Consider the following 16,168-nt stretch of genomic DNA (forward strand, 5'->3'; position numbering starts at 1 on the left):
CTGGGAGAACTTATCTGCACGAACAGAACAGATAATGAGTCTAAAATAATAATCCTGGGGAAAGAGGCACATACCCTTCCGAACGCTTCCTGCAGTTTTCAGCTCCCTCTCCGCCCCCAGCATATGTTGCTGGTCCCTCTTGCTTTGGCGTTAAATTGCGTTTGTTCTTCTACGTTTGCCTCTAAGGCTGTGCACGTGTCTTATCCTCCTACGGGGATTGCACGTGGTGCAGACTTCAGTTCCCTGCTGGGGCCTTGTGTCTGCTCAGGAGCCAGAGGACTCGGTTCAGCTCCTGACTTTGTCACTAAGTTGTGTGTGACCGTCAGAAAATTACTTTGCCTCCTGGAACCTCAGCTTCCTCATTTGTTGATCAGGGATGATGGTAATGCTGATGGAGATCTAGATTTGACAAGGACTAAATGAGCTGACAGATGGAAAGAAAGAATAATCCTTGGCACAGTAATTCTGCAATAAATTATGCTTATTACTATTAGGATGGAAACTTGATCTTCCACTTTTTGTATCATTAACATTATCAGTTGCACTGAATTTATATCAGATTGCTTTAAAATTGTTTTTATTTAGCTTTGAGCATGCTACCTATTTTTAGTTGATGTGGTAATCAAACTGAACACTAAACTTACCTGTCCCGCTCCTGACTCCATAAACACCCCATGTTTCAAACACACCAAACCGAGGTTCAGACATTGACACAGGCTTTTCTCTCCACCTGAAAAGACTTTCCAAGCCTTCCTTGCCTCAAAATGCCTTTGTCTTTCTTTGCCTTCCAGTTCAAATCACCTTCCTTGGGGAAATGCTCTCTGGGGAGTTTGTGCAGAAGGGAGAGTTCCTTCTGAAATGTTCTAGAATGTGTTCAAGCTGTTCTGACACCACAAATCACACACCTGTCACGCGTGTATCATCCCAATGTACACGTATTTCCCAGGCAGCTCAGCTGGTTAAGAATCCTCCTGTCATTCAGGAGATCCTGGTTTGATTCCTGGCTCAGGAAGTTCCCCTGCAGAAGGGATAGGCTAACCATTCAAGTATTCTTGGGTTTCCCTGGTGGCTCAGAAGGTAAAGAATCTGCAAAGCAAGAACCTGGGTTTGATCTCTGGGTCTGGAAGATCCCCTGAGAGGGCATGGAAACCCACTCCATTGTTCTTGCCTGGAGAATCCCTAGGGACAGACGAGCCTGGCAGGCTACAGTCTACGGGGTTACAAGGAGTTGGATCCGACTGAATGACTAAGCGCAGCACTCCCCTTGACTGGGAACCCCTGAACCTAAAACCATGCGGCAGCCCTGGAGGGCGTCTAGGAGATGTTCTGAACGACTGGTGTGGGAAAGCAAAGCTCAGAGCAGGCACAGCCACTGCCGATTGCTGGGATGTGAGGCGGTCAGCCAGCCCGGGAAAGACCAGAGGCTTCTAGCTGCTCCCAGCCCTGCCTCCTGGTGCCTAGCCATGCCCTGGGCGGTATCTGCCAGCTTTCCAAATACAACATGCCATATAACACAGTCATCACCTAGGTATCTATAGCTTTTCAGGGACGTGCAGAGGGTCTGGGTCTGCAAGTCCCCTGCATGAACAGAACATGTGGCCGGGTCAGAATCTGTCAACTGCTGACAATGAAGTTAAGGAGAACTGGTTTCGAACAGGAGGAATTAACCACCTGCAGAGGGGACACGTCTCAAGGGCTTGCACAGGAGTTGTTTGCCAGCTTATTATCTCAAACCCTCCTGAGTATCTTGGCTTCGGACCCTCTGCTCAGTACAGAGAAGAGGATGGGGCCAGGATGGGGCCAGGAGGTGGTCCAGCTCCTCCCTCGTGGAGACCAGTCTGTGGAGAAGTTGACAAAGATCTCCAATCCTTTCTCTGCATTTCTGGGTCCAAGACATTCTGAAAACCGAAGTCCCTCCCCTGCTGTGGTTCATTGGTGGCAGGCAAAGGCCGCTGGCTCACGGGGCAGCAGGGCCTTTAGCCATGGGGGGCTATTTATGGTCCTTACCTACGAAGTGTGCAGAGCAATATTTTTAAAGAAAGATTAATGTGCTTGATTACAAAGTGACGCCCAGAGGCTGTGCTATATGAAGATGTTAGTCGCTCAGTTGTGTCTGGCTCTTTGCGACCCCGTGGACTGTAGCCTGCCAGGTTCCTCTGTCCATGGGCTTCTCCACATGAGAATACTGGTGTGGGTAGCCATTCCTCTCTCCAGGGGATCTTCCCCACCCAAGGATCGAACCCAGGTCTCCTACATTGCAGGCAGATTCTTTACCCTCTGAGCTCCCAGGGAAGCCCGTATATGGGTACATATATGTATATAACATACAGACGTATTATTTTGAAACCTAAAAATTCCAAACTCTAAAACACATCTGCCTCCATGGGTTTTGGCACAAAGGTTGGTGGGCCTGGAGTTAAGCCCTGTTTTAGGGATCCTGTGAGGGATACTAGGATGTGGTGAGGGGTGAGGCTCCCCCAGGAGAGTCAAGGTGACAGGAGTGTCTGGGTGACTTGGGCTGCATCTGCAAACCCTCTGGCTGGGTGGTAGGAACTAGGTGGGGACAGCGGGCCTGGGGGAAGCTTTGCAGAAACCACCCCGGGACAGCCCCTCCCTGAAGCCCCCCTCTTGGCTGGTGATGAGGCAGGTCTTCTCAGAAAGAGGCTGAAACCACCGCCCCTCCTGGAGGGTGAACTGGCCTTGGGCTCTGACCTGCACAGAAGTGACCCCGAGCCAGTCCCAGGACCCCAGGGTGCTGTGTGCATCTCCCCTCATCCTTGACCTTCTGCCCAAATCCCTGTGAACTGCCAGACCAGCGGGCTGGTGGCTGAGGGGCCAGGGAACCAAGTCTATGTCAGCATGTGTCCCAGCCAAGACTGCAGGTGCGGGAGAGAGCAGGTCTGAGCACAGATGTGGGAGGGCAGACCTTCCCCCACCCCCCACGTAAACCCCCAAACTGCAGAACTGTGAGTTAACTAGATAATCATCCTTTTAAGCCATGAAATGCTGGGGCAGCTACTAAGTGTGGGGGTGCTACCTGGTATATATCTAGGAAAGGAGGAGACAAAGAGAAGAGCCCGCAGGCACCACCAGCCCCGTCCTGGCCAGGACACCTATGCCCACGAATGATGACCCGACGCTGACTCCCGGCCCCGCCCACGTCTGAGGGCACGGAGCCCAGTGCTCATCACAGTCCCAGGACCTCATTGTTCCTGCATCTGTGGCTACAACAGTAGGATTCCTTGCGATTCCTCTGAGAGACACAAGGCTGGGGTTTTCTCTGTGTATCTGATTACCAGGTTTAACCAGGAAAGAAAAACTGAATGGTTGTAAATTGTCCCACGAGAAGATGTTCCCAGGCTATGAGGCCGCCGGTCCTCGGAGAAGGAGACAGCCGTCATTGGAAAAACACACACCGCTTTGTTCCAGTTCTGACTGCTGTCTGGGCCCTGAAATGGTTAGCGCCGTGGAAATCTTCGCTTCTTCTCGCATTGCAGGCTGGAGTGCACCTTCCCACAGCACAGTGACGTAGGGAGTAAAAGATGAGAACCTCAGTGGCTTGTTGGGAGGTCTGGGCATCTAGTACCATCTAGTGCCACTGCTGAGACAAACGGCTGCTTCCCTTGTCCCTGCAACAGGACCCCAGGGTGTCACCCTGCACTTCCTGTGTCCCTGCTCTGAGGTCCCTGGGTTTCCCTGCACTTCCTGTGTCCCTGCTCTGAGGTCCCTGGTGTCACCCTGCACTTCCTGTGTCCCTGCTCTGAGGTCCCTGGGTTTCCCTGCACTTCCTGTGTCCCTGCTCTGAGGTCCCTGGTGTCACCCTGCACTTCCTGTGTCCCTGCTCTGAGGTCCCTGGTGTCACCCTGCACTTCCTGTGTCCCTGCTCTGAGGTCCCTGGTGTCACCCTGCACTTCCTGTGTCCCTGCTCTGAGGTCCCTGGTGTCACCCTGCACTTCCTGTGTCCCTGCTCTGAGGTCCCTGGTGTCACCCTGCACTTCCTGTGTCCCTGCTCTGAGGTCCCTGGTGTCACCCTGCACTTCCTGTGTCCCTGCTCTGAGGTCCCTGGTGTCACCCTGCACTTCCTGTGTCCCTGCTCTGAGGTCCCTGGTGTCACCCTGCACTTCCTGTGTCCCTGCTCTGAGGTCCCTGGTGTCACCCTGCACTTCCTGTGTCCCTGCTCTGAGGTCCCTGGGTTTCCCTGCACTTCCTGTGTCCCTGCTCTGAGGTCCCTGGGTTTCCCTGCACTTCCTGTGTCCCTGCTCTGAGGTCCCTGGGTTTCCCTGCACTTCCTGTGTCCCTGCTCTGAGGTCCCTGGTGTCACCCTGCACGTCCTGTGTCCCTGCTCTGAGGTCCCTGGTGTCACCCTGCACTTCCTGTGTCCCTGCTCTGAGGTCCCTGGTGTCACCCTGCACTTCCTGTGTCCCTGCTCTGAGGTCCCTGGTGTCACCCTGCACTTCCTGTGTCCCTGCTCTGAGGTCCCTGGGTTTCCCTGCACTTCCTGTGTCCCTGCTCTGAGGTCCCTGGGTTTCCCTGCACTTCCTGTGTCCCTGCTCTGAGGTCCCTGGTGTCACCCTGCACTTCCTGTGTCCCTGCTCTGAGGTCCCTGGTGTCACCCTGCACTTCCTGTGTCCCTGTCTGAGGTCCCTGGGCATCCCCTGCACTTCCTGTGCCCCGGGAGGCACCTGGGGCTCATGTTATGTGACGTCGGGCAGGACGAGGCCATCCTCGGGAGCTGCCCCTACATTGTGATCTTGGAGAAACTGAATCCCAGGTCTTTCTGCCTTGCAATATAGAGGGACTCCCCCGTACTGCGCCCTGTAGGCAGTGCTGGCTTTGATAGTTGCTGGTCGTGTGACTTTGAAAAGCTACCCGAGCTCTCCAGGTCTCCGAAACCTCAGCTTACAGTGGAGATAATAACAGCGAGTGTTTGCTGGCTCTTGTGAGGATTATAAAGGAAATTGAGTAAACTCTGTGAGAGCAGAGATTTTGTCTAGTTGTTCATTTAGGTACTTGAGCAGGCCTGGCACAGAGTAGGTGGTCAGTAGATATTTGTTGACTGAAAGCATATTAACCAGCATAGTGTGCACATTATAGCCATTGTACCCAGCCTACATTAATAAATGCATAGGTATGCACCGCCTCACGCGTGCGCAGGCCTGCTGCCGTCAGCGTTCGGTAAACATTAGCTGCTGTTCCTTCCACTATTACTATCATTAGCCACTTTGCCTCACAGGGTTGCTGTGAGGATGTGTAAAACACACAGGCTTCCCTGCTCTGCTGAGCAATACTCCAAGGGCAAGGAGGAAAAGCAGTCCACAAATACAAATTACTGCTGTCAACCTCAGCTCCATGTTTCAGGATCCCACTTCTGGGCACATTATTTACTCTGTCACGTGGCAGGGCTTTGCTTCTGGTCAGAATGCTGTGAATGAGCGCCTGACCCGAGGAAACGGGCAGATCTCACACTGCGGAGGAAGTCGTGGCAGCTCCTGGTTCCCCAGACAGGCTGGCTGTGTGCTCAGTGGGTGCAGACGTCTCAGTGCCCAGTTCCTCTCACTCCAATGCAGGGGAAACCTGCTCAGCACGGTTCCCCAAGTCCTCCTTCAGCCAGGAGGGCGACGAGAGGCTTGTGCTGCCCCAGAGGAAGGCCTTTGCTATCTGTTGTCTACCTGCTGGCATCTTCCAGCGGTCAAGCCCCAGGTCAAAGGTCACCTTCCCACTCACTCCACTGAGATCACGTGGGCCTGCTTCTGCCGGCCACTCTGGGTGGCATCCCCAGCTGTCCACTGAATTGCCCTGCAGCAATCCTCTTGGCCTCCGTCTTGGTCTCTCCCGAGGTTAGACTGCAGCTCCTGGGCAGCCTGGTGTCACTGGGCCTAAAGCAGGACGCATGGGGTGGGTCTGGGAATGGATGTTTATGGAATGCCTGCGGATTGAATACAAAAGAGACCCAACAGTGTGCAGAACTTGGGTCAGGCCTGAAGCAATCAGGCTAGGAATCAAATCAGAAGCATTGCCCTCCAGGGGACCCTGACAGCCACCAGCCCAGGGCTCTGTTGGCCTGTCCCTGGCACATAAAAAGGACAATATTTGGATGGCAGATTTGGGTGGACAGTCAAGTTCCCGGCCACCCCCGCAGCTGCTTGGGGTCCATCTTTCTGGGCATGTGCAACCATCCATGGCCCCTGTCACCCAGGCTGGACAGCTTGGTGGTGGTCCAGTCCCTTCCACTCAGAGGCACAGAAAGGCGAGGCTACCTCCCCAGGCAGACGGTGCAAACTGCTGTATACTCTGATGGGGGGATGCCACATGGGAGAGTCGGGGTGACAAGAAACGTTTGATAGTGCTCCAGGAAGACCCTGGGCTTTCTGAGGACCTCCCAGGACCACTGTGCTGATGATGGAAGCTTACAGCGATCCTGACACATGACAGCAGGTGCACGTGTACAGAAAGTCAAGCCACGAAGTCTTGGCCAGAGCTGGTCCAGATCAGAAACAGAGATTTTAGATGCCCTGGATCTGTTATAAGTGGTGTAGCCAGGACCACAACAGGCTCCTTTAGGAGTATTGAAAACTTATTTTTATTGAATAAATTTTTGACAGCGCTGCCTACAACTTCAGTCTCAGGGAGTCACCCATGAGCAAACTGGCTTGGTAGGAGGCGTTCACTGGGTCCCGTGTGAGGCTCTCTATGGTCGTATGAGTCTAATAAGTCATCTCAGGGCTGGAGCGGCAGAGCTGTGCTGAGATGCTGGCATCCGGTTACCTGGGGGTCAGTGTCTCCCGGGGGAAGGGAGAGAAGCAAGTCTTCACTTTCCTTTTAAGCAAGTCAAGGACAAGTGAGCTTCTCTATCTCCTGTTGGCCCAGAGGTTCTCAGTGAGGATCACCCAGTGAAGTGCCTTGTTTCTAGATCTGGGTCCTCAGAGTCTAACAGCTGAGAACCTGAGAACCAGATGTGCCCGTGTGTGCTCGTCGCTCAGTCATGTCCTTCTCTCTGCGACCCCGTGGACTGCAGCCCGCTAGGCTCCTCTGTCCATGGGATTCTCCAGGCAAGAATACAGGAGTGGGCTGCTGTTGCCTTCTCCAGGGGTTCTTCCCAACCCAGGGATCAAACTTGTATCTCTTGCGTCTCCAGGATTGGCAGGTGGGTTCTTTACCACTAGCACCACCTGGGAAACCGAAAGCCAGATACCATGGGCTGAACTGCATCCCCAGAAGACAGGTGGAGCCCAGACCTCAGAATACGGCCTACTTGGAGAGGGGGGGTCTCTGCAAAGGGATCTGTTAGGATGAGGTCACCCTGGAGCTAGGCGGACCCTCATCCGATAGGACTGGTGTCCTCACAGAAAGAGACGCAGGGACACAGACACCGGGAGAAGACGGCCTGTGTGGACAGAGACAGGGTGACTCCTGGGGAGCCGGGGACTCGGGTCACCACCAGGAGCCTCAGGGGAGGCCCTCCTGAGCCCCCAAGGAGCAACCAGCCCTGCCCAGACCTGCGTCCAGAGCAGGGAGTGAGGGTGTTGCCGTTGTTTCTAAGCCACTCAGTTCAGTGCTATGTCACAGAGACCAGGAAACACTGATCACATGGTGAAGGGCCAGCCACCTGGTCAACCCCGGACTGCCTCTCCTGAAGCCGCCCCCACCCACGTCTTCAGGGTGGGGCATCTGAGTTTGGGGTGCCCCGTTGCCTTGGGCGGGACAGCTGTGGATTGAGGGGGGCCCTCGCAAAGCAGCACGGTGACCGTGCAGGGGGAGGGGACAGAAGCCCTGTCTGTCCAAGGATGGCCTCCAAGATGGGGGCTGGGTGCAGTGGGCAGGACGAGATGCACTTTCCAAAGGTGCTGTCTGTGAAATGTCCCCAGAAATGTCTCAGGACGGCAGTCTGTCACCTGCAGGGCCCCCAGCGACACCAGGGTGAGCCTCGGGCCTGGGGCGTGGCCTGCGCTCACGATGCTCTGGGCCCTGGGAAGCCATGTGCTTTTCCTGCTTCTCTGTCCAGCCTGAAGCACAGGCAGGCCTTCCTCCGCCTTCCTGCCTGTTCCCACACAGCAGCACACCGTGGGCTAACGCACGTGCACAGGTAGACCCATGTGCACGCGTACCTGGGAGACTCCTGCCCAGGAGGCAAGCCCTGGGTCTACGTACCTCCGTGGTGACCTGCACTTACTTGGTCCCCAGGAGCCGAGAGTCGGGATGAGGCTGGAGCTGCAGGTCATTTGGAGGCAGGACTCTTGGCTCTGGAGTTGAATCTATAAGGAAAGGTAATCCCAGTCCAGTCAAGATTACCTGGGAAGAACACTTAGCATCACCCTCGTGTGTCCAGCTGGGCTCGCGGTTGCTCAGCACCCTGGGGCAAAGTCTGGGCACATTCCCGGCGGGGGCGGGGGCAGCGCGTGCTTTCAAAGTCTGGGCACATCCCCGGCGGGGGCGGGGGCAGCGCGTGCTTTCATGGCCTGGCTGGGAAGAATGGGTGGGTCCCATGTGAACTGTAGCAAGGTCAAAACATGATCATTTTCCGGGAAATCAATAAACTTCTCAGTGCACTTCTTATAGCCTTTATAGGCAACTTAATCGCTGGTGGTATGCCAATGCAGGAGACTTAGGAGACACAGGTTCAGTCCCGAGTCAGGAAGATCCCCTGGAGGACGGAATGACAACCCACTCCAATATTCTTCCCTGGAGAATCCCACGGACAGAGGAGCGGGCAGGCTATAGTTCATGGGATCACAAAGAGTCAGACACGACTGAGCTCACAGGACACATTTGTTGATTCATCTGGTTCTTGGATCTTGTAAACTCTAACCATCCAGCACTGCAAAACCATTAAGACACCCAGACACGAGTGTGTGTCTCAAGGAGGATTCCCTCCAGAGCTCTGTGTTACCATTCACCTCTGTCTCTCTGGAACAGTCACATGCCTTTAAAAATAGACATTCAACCTAGAAAAGCACCACTCTGCCATTTCTTTGTTCTTATACATATAGGAACATATGCAGTATGCCCGGCCTATAGGAAATCCAGTTCATAATCTTGTGATACGTGTGCTGTAACAGAAATGCTATTTTCCACATTGTTAGAATAAAGATACAATTCACTATAAAATTAATCTAAATATGATTTCATATTTCTTTAATGATTCAGAAGATTCTTCAGAACTTGCCACCCCTCAGAGTTATCAATATCCTCATCAATATATTATACTCTACATAAGAATAAAGAAAGAAAAGCAATGCCAAAGAATGTTCAAACTACCACACAACTGCACTCATCTCACATGCTAGCAAAGTAATGCTCAAAATTCTCCAGGCCAAGCTTCAACAGCATGTGAACTGTGAACTTCCAGATGTTCAAGCTGGTTTTAGAAAAGGCAGAGGAACCAGAGATCAAATTGCCAACATCCGCTGGATCATCAAAAAAGCAAGAGAGTTCCAGAAAAACATCTATTTCTGCTCTATTGACTACGCCAAAGGCTTTGACTGTGTGGGTCACAATAAACTGTGGAAAATTCTTCAAGAGGTGGGAATACCAGACCACCTGGCCTGCCTCTTGAGAAATCTCTATGCAGGTCAGCAAGCAACAGTTAGAACTGAACATGGAATAACAGACCGGTTCCAAATAGGGAAAAGAAAACATCAAGGCTGAATATTGTCACTCTGCTTATTTAACTTCTATGCAAAGTACATCATGAGAAATGCTGGGCTGGATGAAGCACAAGCTGGAACCAAGATTGCTGGGAGAAATATCAATAGCCTCAGATATGCAGATGACACCACCCTTATGGCAGAAAGTGAAGAACTAAAGGGCCTCTTGATGAAAGTGAAAGAGGAGAGTGAAAAAGTTGGCCTAAAACTCAACATTCAGAAAACTAAGATCATGGCATCTGATCCCATCACTTTATGGCAAATAGATGGGGAAACAGTGGAAACAGTGGCAGAGTTTATTTTCTTGGGCTCTAAAATCGCTGCAGATGGTGACTACAGCCATGAAATTATAGGACACTTGCTACTTAGAAGAAAAGCTATGACCAACCTAGACAGATATTAAAAAAAACAAAGACATTACTTTACCAGCAAAGGTCCACTGGAGAGCTGTGGTTTTTCCAGTAATCATGTATGGATGTGAGAGTTGGACTATAAAGAAAGCTGAGCCAGGAAGAATTGATGCTTTTGAACTGTGGTGTTGGAGAAGACTCTTGAGAGTCCCCTGGACTGCAAGGAGATCCAACCAGTCCATCCTAAAGGAGATCAGTCCTGGATGTTCATTGGAAGGACTGATGCTGAAGCTGAACCTCCAATACTTTGGCCACCTGATGCGAAGACCTGACTCATTGGAAAAGACCCTGATGCTGGGAAGGATTGAAGGCGGGAGGAGAAGGGGATGACAGAGGATGAGATGGTTGGATGGCATCACCTCTCAATGGACATGAGTTTGGGTGGACTCCGGGAGTTGGTGATGGACAGGGAGGCCCTGGCGTGCTGTGGTCGCTTGGGTGGCAAAGAGTCGGACATGACTGAGCGACTGAACTGAACTGAAGAATAAAAGCTCCCAATGAACTGGGGTTTTAGGTAGTAGATCACTAAATCCACTTTTTTCTTTCTTCAGTAATGAGCTCAAGCAGTGTTATTAAGAGTTGTTGCTGCTGGTCAGTCACTAAGTCGTGTCCGACTCCTGGCGACCCCACAGACTCAGCACTACCGGCTTCCCTGTCCTTCCCCATCTCCCAGAGTTTGCCCAAACTCATGAGCACTGGGCCAGTGATTATTAAGAGCAGCCACTAGAAACTGTTTAGTCTGCAGTTTGGTTGTATATTTACACTTATTTTCAAGGTTTAAAAATGAAAGAAATAGAAATGGAGACAAAATCTGCAGAGAGTATGGTCTCTGGGGGCTGGGTGAGACAGTCTTTGGGTGGAAAACGTCATGAGATTCTGGTAAAATGACATGTGATTTCTTTCAGTAAAGTTTCTCTAGAGGAAGCACAGATGGAAGAAGCCCAGCAGCGAGGCTCTTACTTCATATCTGACTGTGACGTTGCCTTGCTGTTTCTTATAAGACAAGCCATTGAGTGCTCTCAGCGCGTCTGTATCTGCGGTAACAACTCTAAACAATCTCAGACGTCCGCCGGCTGTCAGCCCCTACTGCCGGGCCTTGAACGCCTCGCTTCGACAGACCATTTGCCGGTCACCGCGCACACATCTTGCCTCCCCGCGTCGTGGCCAACCTCTCCCAGCAAGCTGGCTTCCCCGTGGGCCTGACCGCTGCAGTAACCCAGCCGGGCGTGTGAGGGCTGGGCCATTCCCCGCCCTCCTTGTGTGCGAGGCGCCGCATTCCCCGGGGCGGCCGTGGGGCGCGGGTTTAGAAATCGATTAGAGCTGGGATGGAGTGAGCTGCGAGAACACGCTCCACAGCCACCCCTGCAGGGCACGGCTCCCTCGTTCGGCCCGGAGAAGGCCCCGCCTGCAGAATTAATGGGGAGCCCACGGCAAAGCCTGCAGGGCCCGCGGGTGCCCTGGCTGAGCCTTGGACACAGCGTCCCGATCTCTGGTAGCCGATCCAGCAGCACCCGAGAGGGCGAGACAATTAAACCTCCATAAGTTTGTGCAGCACTGCGAGGAGGAAAGGCGCTATATAAACGCTAAATGCTGTTATCACAGGGCAGAAGGAAGGACAGAGATGATGAATGCTGAGAGAAGTCCCTGCACGATAGAGCGCCAGGGCAGAGCGGAAGAGATGACCTCACGCCGAAGTTTAAAAAGTTAAAAAAAGAAAATAGGGGAGAAAGCCAGGCTCGGAAATGAAAGGGAGGCTCCAGGAAGTATTAAGATAAATTATGCAATTTAATGAAACTTGGTGGAGTCGGAGGTCACCGAGAGACAATGGGAACTCTGGAACATGGTTGTGATAATTAATTCCTAAAAAAAATCAATTAATGTTTTCTCTCATCGTTCGTGAAGGGGGCTGGAGCGGGGAGGGCATGCACACGTCTCCTCCAGGAGGGGCGAGGATGGTGAGGAAACCAGGATCCTGTTGACAGGGAGATCCAGAAGTGAGTGTCTGCGGAGGGGCAGGTGTACCCACCCCCGAGCCTGCAGGAAGCGGGCAGGGAGACTGCCAACTGAGGCTGCCAGGAGTGATCAGCAAGCACATTGTACATTTAGGACTTCACGGGGACGGTGAGGAACAGGGGCTTGTTTATTTCCTAGTGCATAGAAATGGCTTTGGATCTTCTGACCCGAGAAACACACACACGCATGGAGCAACATGCTGCAGCCAAGCTCTGGGGCATCTGCTCATTTTGTATTCTTTTTTAAGATTTTTTTTTATAATCATTTCGGAAGTCCTCATTGCATTTGTTAGTACATTGCTTCTGTTTTATGTTTTGGTTTTTTGGCCAAGAGCCATGTAGTATCTTAGCTCCCCGAGCAGGAATTGAACCCACACGCCCTGCATTGGAAGGCAAACTCTTAACTACGAGAGCACCATGGAAGTCCCTCAGTGGTGTTCTTGAGGCAGCTTCAGAGTCACCTTAGGAAAGATGACCTTTATCCCCTGCTAGTGAGAAACAGCCGACAACTGAGTTGTCCCTAGGACATCTAGCTCAGAGCTTTACCACACAGAATACTGCGTCATAAACTTTTTTGTTGGTTTGTTTTGAAGACATGAAAGAGAAGAAAGTAGAAGGGACTAGACTTGGGCGGCCATGTCCTTGAATCATAAATCGCTCATCCGGAGGAACTCATGGCGCACGCGAGGTGGATGGTGAGGGCAGACACAGGGTCCAGCGGGCCGCTGCAGGGCCGCAGGGATGGTAGAGCGGGCAGGGAGGGCTTGTCCAGTCCAAGAGGAAAGATGCTTGGAGCGGAGGGAGCACAGGTGATGGAATTCGCTGGTTGGGGCAAGTGGCCAAAAGTAGAGGTGAGGGGTCATGTCACTCAAAGGGATGGTTCCAAGCAGGTAAGTGGGGGCGTAGCTGAGGAGGGAGAAAGGAAAGAGACTGAGATGAGGGGTAGAAATTGCGAAAGGGCAGGTGGCCGAAATGGCGACAGGCACACAGTGGCCTCGAATGGACATGGAGATGGAGACAGAAATCAGAAGTGTCGCCAGTGGGTCAAAGACAGCAGGCCAGCAGCAGGGGCGCGGGCGCTAAAACCCTGGAGGACCCCAGCCGTCTCTACGGGCGCCGTGGGCAGGACCACACTCGACACCGTGCACGCGGCTCGGATCCCTCTGACCGCAGAAGCGTGTCATGGAAACAGAGGGCATGCGGGCTGAGGCCTGGGGTTGGCAGGGGAGCCGGTGTGCTGAGGAAGGAGGAGGTTGAGAGAGACTCCCGTTGGGAGAGTGATGGACTTTGATTTGTATTTGATTTGTACACAAATCGCGCCCTTTGGGATACTGACCCTTATCAGCACAGGGGCTGGCCGCTCGTGTTGGAGAGGGGGCCGCCACGCCTGCCCACTGGTTTCCGGCCACGAGGTACCTGTGCCGCGGTCCTCCCATGGGAGCAGAGTGGCCAGGGGCTCAGGCACCCGGGAGCGGGAAGCGAGCCTCCTGTGCTCGGCTCCCTCAGGAAAGAGCGGGCCGGCCGCCTGGGGTCTTTGACATGTTCCTGCAGCAGAAATCCCAGCGCGACCTCTCTGCCAGCCCGCCAAGAACCTGCAACCCACGAAGGTCGACACCAACCACACGGCATCTGGGAAGTGGTCCCTCCTCAAAGAAAGAGTCCTCCACGTGTTCACGTGGGTCCGGGAGCCCATCTCGTCAGCCACAGCTGCTAGGCCGTATTTGCTTCTGACTCTGTCGCTCTGCTTTCGCCAGTTCACTCCCTGCTTTTGTCAGCTTCGTCCCCTCTCAGCTGTCACTATCTCTGGGCTCCCAGACGCCCCTCCCTCCCTCCCACCCTTCTCTCCTTCACACTTACCTACCTCTATTTCCTTCTTTTAAGATCTGTGTGTCAGAAACCAAAGCCCATCATATTCACACGCCCCAGTGCAATTAATCACTGTGAAGTAGACATGCAAACTGATTCACCCGAAGATCCAGTCCTGTGCATCACAGGGTGGTTAGGGGTGTTTCAGGGTGAGGGTTAGGGGCGTTTCAGGGTGAGGGTTAGGGGTGTTTCAGGGGTTGAGGGTTAGGGGCGTTTCAGGGTTAGGGTTAGGGATGTTTCAGGGGTTGAGGGTTAGGGGCGTTTCAGGGTGAGGGTTAGGGGCGTTTCAGGGTGAGGGTTAGGGGTGTTTCAGAGGTTGAGGGTTAGGGGCGTTTCAGGGTGAGGGTTAGGGGCGTTTCAGGGTTAGGGTTAGGGATGTTTCAGGGGTTGAGGGTTAGGGGCCTTTCAGGGTGAGGGTTAGGGGCGTTTCAGGGTGAGGGTTAGGGGCGTTTCAGGGTGAGGGTTAGGGGCGTTTCAGGGGTTGAGGGTTAGGGGCCTTTCAGGGTGAGGGTTAGGGGCGTTTCAGGGTGAGGGTTAGGGGCGTTTCAGGGTGAGGGTTAGGGGTATTTCAGGGGTTGAGGGTTAGGGGTGTTTCAGGGGTTGAGGGTTAGGGGTGTTTCAGGGTGAGGGTTAGGGGTGTTTCAGGGGTTGAGGGTTAGGGGTGTTTCAGGGTGAGGATTAGGGGTGTTTCAGGGGTTGAGGGTTAGGGGTGTTTCAGGGTAAGGGTTAGGGGCGTTTCACGGTGAGGGTTAGGGGCGTTTCAGGGTGAGGGCAACCCAGGTGCTTAGCAGCACAGTGACCCAGTGCTGAGAAAAGTAAAACCAGCAGTGATTGGTCTTTGTTTGCTGGGCCAGCAAGTCCCATGGCAGAAAAACCGGGTTCCAACTCACTCAGGAAACGCTGACTTGTCTGAATGCTTGCTGAACTTTGAAAGAGGAGACGCCGGGCTTACCTGGAGCCATGACTCCGCCGTGTGGCTGGGTTCTGTGCCGCTGCTCACGCTCCGAACCATGACTCATTAAGTCTGGGTGCTGGGTGACTCGGTTCTCCAGATGTCGCTCTCCGGCTTCAGAGAAGCTGACACATGGGGCTGGGAAACCTGCTTGGGGGTGGCCGCTCTGGCAGGACCCCCATGGGAGAAGCACTGTGCTTCCCGAGGCTGAGCTGGCCCCTGCAGGGCGACCTCAGAGGGGACACGGGGTGCACACCAAGCCTCACGCCCTCAGGACTGCTGGGGAAGGCCCCACATGTTGCAGGAACCAGGAGACTCCAGACGAAGCAGAGCCTCGGGGCTCAAAGACGTCATCTCCAAGGAGACGTGCGGGTGCAGGGCAGAGGGACCAGCCATGCATACACGCGTCCAGTCCTGCTGCCTGCAAGTGCGGTAGCGGGCCCTAGAGCTCCAGGACGTATTTATCTACTGGCTGCAAATGTGCACCTTAAGAACACCTCTTCCTGCGCCCGAGGCTCCAGTAACCACAATTTTACTTTCTATCATTAAGCATTCGGCATTGGAGGCGCTAACTGATGCTTCAGTGGTCATCATACTGCAATATGTGAATACAGCAAGCCACACGCAGACTTTAAACTTACACAAGGGTATATCTCAAACACACGTCAACACAAAATCACACATTTTTAAAAGCAGGGCATGTATACGCCTGCATCAAGTAACAGAAACAAAAGACAAAGGAGACGTGCCGAAGAGTTACGGAGAAGTTCAGGCGTTTCCTCAGGACGGAAACACGCACAGCGGGCTCCAGAAGCGCGCCTGGTGGGGGAGGGTGGCAAAGGTGGAGAGGCGTGGCTCCCGGGGCGAGCGACTCTGAGGGCAGGTTGCAGGTGCCCGAACTCAGACGCGCCCACGCTGGACTGTGTGTGAGTGTGCGTGTGCGTGTGCATGTGCGTGCGCGTGCGTGTGCGTGTGAGTGCGTGGGTGTGCACGGGCTCCACCGGCAGAGCTGCTGAACCACGTACACTGTGAGGTCACCAGCGCGACCATCACCGCCTGTCTCAGCGGCAGGCCCCCTCGTTCCCCTGCGTCGCCCTCCTGTCTGGTTTCCCGAGAGCCAGAGCGGAAGGCTGTGTGTTTGGCGTAACCAGCACCACTTGGCTTCTGGCTACCAAATATTTGATCGTTTCTATTCCAGCACGAGTTGGGCAACACTCATTCACAGATGCTGTTTTGCAGCAAATAATTAGATCTCAACAGAGAGACAGAACGGCCTTTCAGACA

General features: G+C 53.6%; 1 long non-coding RNA gene across 1 annotated transcript; it reads right to left on the bottom strand.

Moving 5' to 3' along the window:
* Positions 1-5,330: 5,330 nt before the first annotated feature.
* Positions 5,331-8,329, bottom strand: LOC139036226 (uncharacterized). Its single transcript, XR_011488930.1, has 2 exons — positions 8,171-8,329; positions 5,331-5,926 (listed from the first exon to the last, which is right to left on the bottom strand). It is a non-coding gene; the product is annotated as an uncharacterized lncRNA (long non-coding RNA).
* Between the last annotated feature and the right edge of the window lie 7,839 nt (positions 8,330-16,168).

This window comes from Odocoileus virginianus, chromosome 8 (assembly GCF_023699985.2).
Source record: "Odocoileus virginianus isolate 20LAN1187 ecotype Illinois chromosome 8, Ovbor_1.2, whole genome shotgun sequence".
Taxonomy (NCBI): Eukaryota; Metazoa; Chordata; class Mammalia; order Artiodactyla; family Cervidae; genus Odocoileus; species Odocoileus virginianus.